The sequence below is a fragment of the Heterodontus francisci genome, chromosome 48 (assembly GCF_036365525.1).
Source record: "Heterodontus francisci isolate sHetFra1 chromosome 48, sHetFra1.hap1, whole genome shotgun sequence".
NCBI classification, from domain to species: domain Eukaryota; kingdom Metazoa; phylum Chordata; class Chondrichthyes; order Heterodontiformes; family Heterodontidae; genus Heterodontus; species Heterodontus francisci.
The window spans coordinates 4,140,517-4,147,099 of record NC_090418.1 but is presented as its reverse complement, the minus strand read 5'-3'; positions in this window follow the sequence as shown (position 1 = coordinate 4,147,099).

Here is a 6,583-nt window from a genome sequence, read left to right as displayed (position 1 = left end):
ATGGGCGTGCGGATGAGGTCGCGGAGAATGGCTGATACCCACAAAAGTGTGCACCAGCTCGGGTCAGCTCCTCAGGAGAGAGAATGGGGCCAATGTGCTGACTGGCAGCCAGTTTATCTGTGGTTGGTGAATTTTGTGACTGATACGTGTAGTTTGCCATGTGACCTGGGTTTCCTGGTTGAATGCAATTTCAGATTGAATGTGACTGGATGAAACTTCCTCCTTTTCAATGGCCAATTGCTTGGCAGAGTTTGGTTCTAGCTGAATAAATGACTTGTGATTTGCACCCAGAAGCTGTTAGCTGCACTATATGCCACTGCTGTGCCTTATAAAGAGGGACTTGCATCTCTGTACTGCCTTTTGACAACCTCAGGACATCTCAAAGCACTTTATAGCCAATGAAAGTACTTTTGAAGTGTAGTCACTGTTATAATGTTGGAAAGGCAGCAGCCAGTTTGTGCAGAGCAAGATCCCAGAGGCAGCACTGTGATAACAACCCGATAATCAGTTTTCGTAATGTAGGTTCAGCAATAAATATTGGCCAGGATACCGGGGGAGAACGACTCCCCACTCTTCTACAAAATAGTGCCATGGGATCCTTTCTGTCCACCTGAGAGGACGGCGGGGCCTCGATTTAAGGTTGCATCTGAAAGATGGCAGCTCCGATATTGCAGCACTCCCTCAGTGCTGCAGTGGGAGTGTCAGCCCGGAGTATCTGCTCAAATCCTTGGAGTGGGCTTTAATAGAATCATAGAACGGTCACAGCACAGAAGGAGGCCGTTCGGCCTGCCGTGTCTGTGCTAACTCTCTGCAAGAACATCTCAGCTAGTCCCACATCCCTGTCTGTTCCCCGTAGCCCTGCAAATTGTTTTCTCTTCAGATAATTATCCAGTTCTCTTTTGAAAGCCTCGATTAAATCTGCCTCCACCACACACTCATTCCGCTAACCACTCGCTGTGTAAAAAGGTTTTCCCCCTTGTCTCTGTTGCCTCTTTAGCCAATCACAAATCGGTGTCCTCTGGTTCTCGTTCCTTCCACCAATGGGAACAGTTCCTCTCTATCTGCTCTGTCCGGACCCCTTGTGGTTTTGAACACCTCCAGCAAATCTCCTCTCAACCTTCCCGTCTCCGAAGAGAACATCCCCAGCTTCTCCAATCCGTCCACGTAACCGAAATTCCACATCCCTGGAAGCATTCTCGTGAATCTTTTCAGCACCCTCTCGAATACCTTCACATCCTTCCTGAGGTGTGGTGCCCAGAATTGGACACAGTATTCCAGCTAAGGCCGAACTGGTATTTTATATCCACAATTTTCTGACTCAGAGGCGAGAGAGAGAGAGACAGAGACACCAGAGAGACAGTGCGACAATTCAGCCCTGGCTCAAAACAGTAAAAACTATCCTTCACACAGCAATAACAAACAGCAGTGACCCAGGCAGCCTCCCCTCGCCTCCCCTCCCCTCCTGAGTGTGTTGACTCTTGGTATGTCCAGCACCACACCTTCTTGTGAATGACTGCAGTCAGGTAAACTGAACGCGCACACACGCGCACTTTCCGGCAAGAAGTCATTGAGTACTGATCAGCACTGAGGACTTTGGCTGCCTGTCTGGCCTCGCAATTTCCCAGAGACATCAGTGCTAGTCACAGCATTTCAACAGTTACTTTGGGATTGTGTTGGCTGTACTCCAGTGGGTAGCACTCTCGCCTCCCAGTCAAACGGTTGTGGGTTCAAGTCACATGCCAGAGAATTAAGCACAAAAATCTAGACAGATACTCCCAGTGTCAGTACTTAAGGATTGTCACACTGTTGGAGTGCTGCACTGTTGGAGCGTCAGTACTGAGGGAGTGTTGGGTGGTCAGTACTGAGGGAGTGCTGCACTGTCGGAGGGGCAGTACTGAGGGAGTGCTGCACTGTCGGAGGGTCAGTACTGAGGGAGTGCTGCACTGTCGGAGGGTCAGTACTGAGGGAGTGCTGCACTGTCGGAGGGTCAGTTCTGAAGGAGTGCTGCACTGTCGGAGGGTCAGTACTGAGGGAGTGCCGCACTGTCGGAGTGTCAGTACTGAGGGAGTGCTGCACTGTCAGAGGGTCAGTACTGAGGGAGTGCTGCACTGTCGGAGGGTCAGTTCTGAAGGAGTGCTGCACTGTCAGAGGGTCAGTACTGAGGGAGTGCTGCACTGTCGGAGGGTCAGTACTGAGAGAGTGCTGCACTGTCGGAGGGTCAGAACTGAGGGAGTGCTGCACTGTCGGAGGGTCAGTACTGAGGGAGTGCTGCACTGTCGGAGGGTCAGTACTGAGGGAGTGCTGCACTGTCGGAGGGTCAGTTCTGAAGGAGTGCTGCACTGTCGGAGGGTCAGTACTGAGGGAGTGCTGCACTGTCGGAGGGTCAGTACTGAGGGAGTGCTGCACTGTCGGAGGGTCAGTACTGAGGGAGTGCTGCACTGTCGGAGGGTCAGTCCTGAAGGAGTGCTGCACTGTCAGAGAGCCAGTACTGAGGGAGTGCTGCACTGCCAGAGAGTCAGTACTGAGGGAGTGCTGCACTGTCGGAGGGTCAGTCCTGAAGGAGTGCTGCACTGTCGGAGGGTCAGTCCTGAAGGAGTGCTGCACTGTCGGAGGGTCAGTCCTGAAGGAGTGCTGCACTGTCAGAGAGTCAGTACTGAGGGAGTGCTGCACTGCCAGAGACTATATCTGGTCTCTATCTGCCCTTTCAGGCAGACATAAAAGATCCAAAGTGCTATCTTGAGCTGGGGAGTGGGAGTTCTCCCTGGTGTCCTTGGCTAATAATTCATCTCTCAACTAACAGCACATTATCTGATCACATTACTGTTTGTGGAAGCTTGCTGTGCACAAATTGGATTCCTTCATTAAAACAGAGACTGCACTTCATCGGCGGGTAAATCCTGAGGTTGTGAAAGGTGCTATAGAAATGTAAGTATTTATTTGTGGGGGCGGGGTGAAGTAACTCAGCACAGATCACCGTGCAGGATTGAGCAACAGGTGCAGCCACTCGGTGTAAGCTCCTGGAACTGATCGGCAGCAAGAGGCATCTCCTTCACCAGAGATGGGGACTGGTGGGGTTTTGAGGATCCAACGAACAGCATAAAAAAAACCCCTGTTGTATCTGAAAATTATTTTTTAAAAATAAGAAATACAAGATGGCCTTCTGTCATCTAATATTGCAGTGGCCACATCCAGTAAGTGTTTAGTAATCTGAAGTGTTTGGTAGTTACTGGAAGTCACAGTGTCAGATAAGAGTGTCTGAGGAAGTTTGTGGGTGTTTTGACAACTCTCAATCCCACTCACTGACTCACCACACTTCACTTCTGCATTTCACAGGCCCAGATGCAAGAAGACTTCAAAAGCGCCTGAGCTTCTCATCTCACCCCCTTTGTTTCCAGTGAATAGTTACTGTTCGGGGTGAAGGAAGATTCCCTATGCCACCCCAGCCCTATCTACAAACCCGCAGGTGCGAAGCTCCCAATAGTCAAGATTGAGCGCACGTTGGAACAGAGGCGCAGGGGATGAAAGGGAGAAGAGAGATGTGGGCATTGCTTTAAGAAAAACCTGTGTTTCAATCAAAACTTTCAGGACGTCCCAAAGCATTTCATGCAGTACCATTGAACTATAGTGACTGTTGTCACCCCCACAGGACACCAGGGAGAACTCCGTTCCCACCGCGCTCCTCTGATATATCACCGTGGGATCTTTTACATCCAACTGAGAGGGTAGAAGGGGCCTCAGTTTAACTTCTCATCGGAAAGATGGCCCCTTCTTGTAAACACACAGCTAGGCCTCCGGCTTCACTCTATAACAGGAAGTAAAAGACTTTGCTTTCATATCTCTTTTCTCCCCTCCCAGCACCACCCCTCCTGCATGTGCTGCCTTCACCGGGTACAAAGGGGAAAGCTTTCAGAGGCTGTGAGGTGTCCCTCAATGCGTTTACTGAGGCTCAATGCAGTTTTGAACCTGCGATGCACTGGGACTTGGGCCTGGGATTTTCTAGGGGCACCTCCCACTCCGCTGTCACTGGAATGCCATGGTGAAATCTTTTGTCCCGGAGACGTTACAGCAGCAGAGTGGATCCGAGGAAATTCCGGCTTTGATCTTATGAGTGGAACATTGGGATAGCAGACACAGGTGAAAAATTAACCTTTTTACTATTGGGATAATGCACTGGGATGAGGACAGAATGATCTCTCTGAATCAGCAGAAAAAAGTACCTGGGAGACCAGCACAGGCTAAACAATAAATTCTATTTATTAAAAAGTAAGATTATACAGAAGCAATTTTTTTCAACCATAAATCTGTAACAAAGAGGTCTTTATGAGAAATTAACTTAATTGTAGCACTCATTCAACTCCAAACTGTAGAATAACACAACGAAATAGGAAACCAAAAACATGGTCTATCTTCTCTGTTTTTGATGGTACAAAATGAGATAGAAAGTTATTCTTCATCTGCATTAACTCTCTTGGATCTGCATGCACTTCCTGTTTTGTTTCAAACTTATTCAGTGCAAGTTCCAATATACACATTTAAAATGGAGACTGCCTATGTAAACTTGTCACACTGTAATTACACCCTCCTGCCACCGGTGGCATACAAATGAAATACAATCCAACATACAAATGAAACAAATCACTCCTTTTCACCCTAAGGAGCACAGCTACCCACTATCTCTATGCTCGCTGACCCTCAGCTCACACTCCAATCACACCTTGATCTTCAAATTCTCATCCTCTCGTTCAAATCCCTCCATGCCCTCAGCACCCCACCCCCCTCCCTATTTCTGTAAACTCCTACCACCCTCCAAGATCTGTGCCCTCCTCCAATGCTGGCCTCTTTTGCATCCTTGATTTTCCTCCCTAAACCTCTCCGCCTCTCCCTCCTCCTCTAGGATTCTGTTTGATAATCGCTCCTGTGAAGCCCCTTGGGATGTTTTACTACCTTAAAGGCGCTATATAAATGCAAGTTGGGTCAACAAGCGTCCTGGGCGTCTAATTGTTGCAAATTGTGAACCAAACCAATTTGACCTGTTGGTTAAAGCCACCATCTGATCTTTGTGTAAATGCAGCAAGCAATTCAAACTATGCTACAATTATAGTTGGGGCATCAGAGTGAGAGACCAGCACTGAGGAATCTCGCCTTACCTGTCCTGGGCTAACCCCAGGTATGCACTCTCCCCTCCCTCGAGCAGGGATGCTGAGGTCAGTTGTAGCCGAAACCCACCCCCCACACCTCTCCTTAGTGCTGTGGCTAAGATAGGCTAATAGGGCACAGACTGCCAACCAATCCTGAGAACCTGTGGTCTGTGGGCACAGGGCGACAGTAGCCTCTCCTGCTGTTAACCAAGTCCTTAAATCCTTTGACATGCAAGCAACATTCTGCACACAGCACATTCCCCCCACGACAGATTTCCCGTAAATCGATCTTGGTGGTTTGCCTGCTCTTTTTCAGGTCCTGACTACGTCTGTATTACCCTGAGCCAGAATTTCATTCAAATCAAAAGTGATTTACTGGAATCTCTCTGCTAGCAGAGAGTGGTGAAGTTGAGTAATTTCTGGTTAGAACCACATATACAGTAATATTTCAACACAATCAACTCCGAGTCAAATGACTATGTTCAGTTTCTGGATGGACGTCACAGAAGTGTTTTTGTATTTATGATTACACCTCTCGAAAAACATCCCAAAGTGTTGCACTTGAACAGTTTAGAAAGGGATGCAGAAACAGAGGGACCTGGGGGTGTATACGCAACAAACCTTTGAAGGTAGGGGAACAGATTGAGAAGGATCTCAAGCTTGACTGACATAAAGTACTGGACCCAATTCTAGGGAATGAAGCCAGACAAGTGGTAGAAGTGTCAGTGGGGGGAGCATTTCGGGGATAGTGACCATAATTCAGTAAGATTTAAGATAGTTATGGAAAAGGACAAAGATGGACCAGAAATAAAAGTACTGAACTGGGGGAAGGCCAATTTCAATATGATAAAACAGGATCTGGCCAAAGTGGACTGGGAGGAGCTACTTGTAGGAAAGTCTACATCAGACCAGTGGGAGTCATTCAAAGAGGAAATAGTGAGAGTTCAGGGCCAACATGTTCCCATTAAGGTGAAGGGTAGGACCAACAAGTTCAGGGAACGCTGATAAGGGATATAGAGGATTGGATAAGGGAAAAAAAGGAGGCTTATGGCAGATTCAGAGCACTGAAAACAGCAGAGGCCCTAGAGGAGTATAGAAAGTGTAGGGGTTTACTTAAAAAAAGTAATTAGGAGAGCGAAGAGGGGGCATGAAAAAACACTGGCGGGCAAGATAAAGGAAAATCACAAGGCGTTTATAAATATATTAATGGCAAGAGGATAACCAGGGAAAGAGTAGGGCACATTAGGGACCAAAGTGGCAATCTGTGTGTGGAGCCGGAGGATGTAGGTGAGGTTTTAAATGATTACTTTTCATCTGTGTTCACTATGGAGAAGGACGATGTAGGTGTAGAGATCAGGGAGGGGGATTGTAATATACTTGAACATATTAGCATTGAAAGGGAGGAGGTATTAGCGGTTTTAGCGGGCTTAAAAGTGGATAAATCC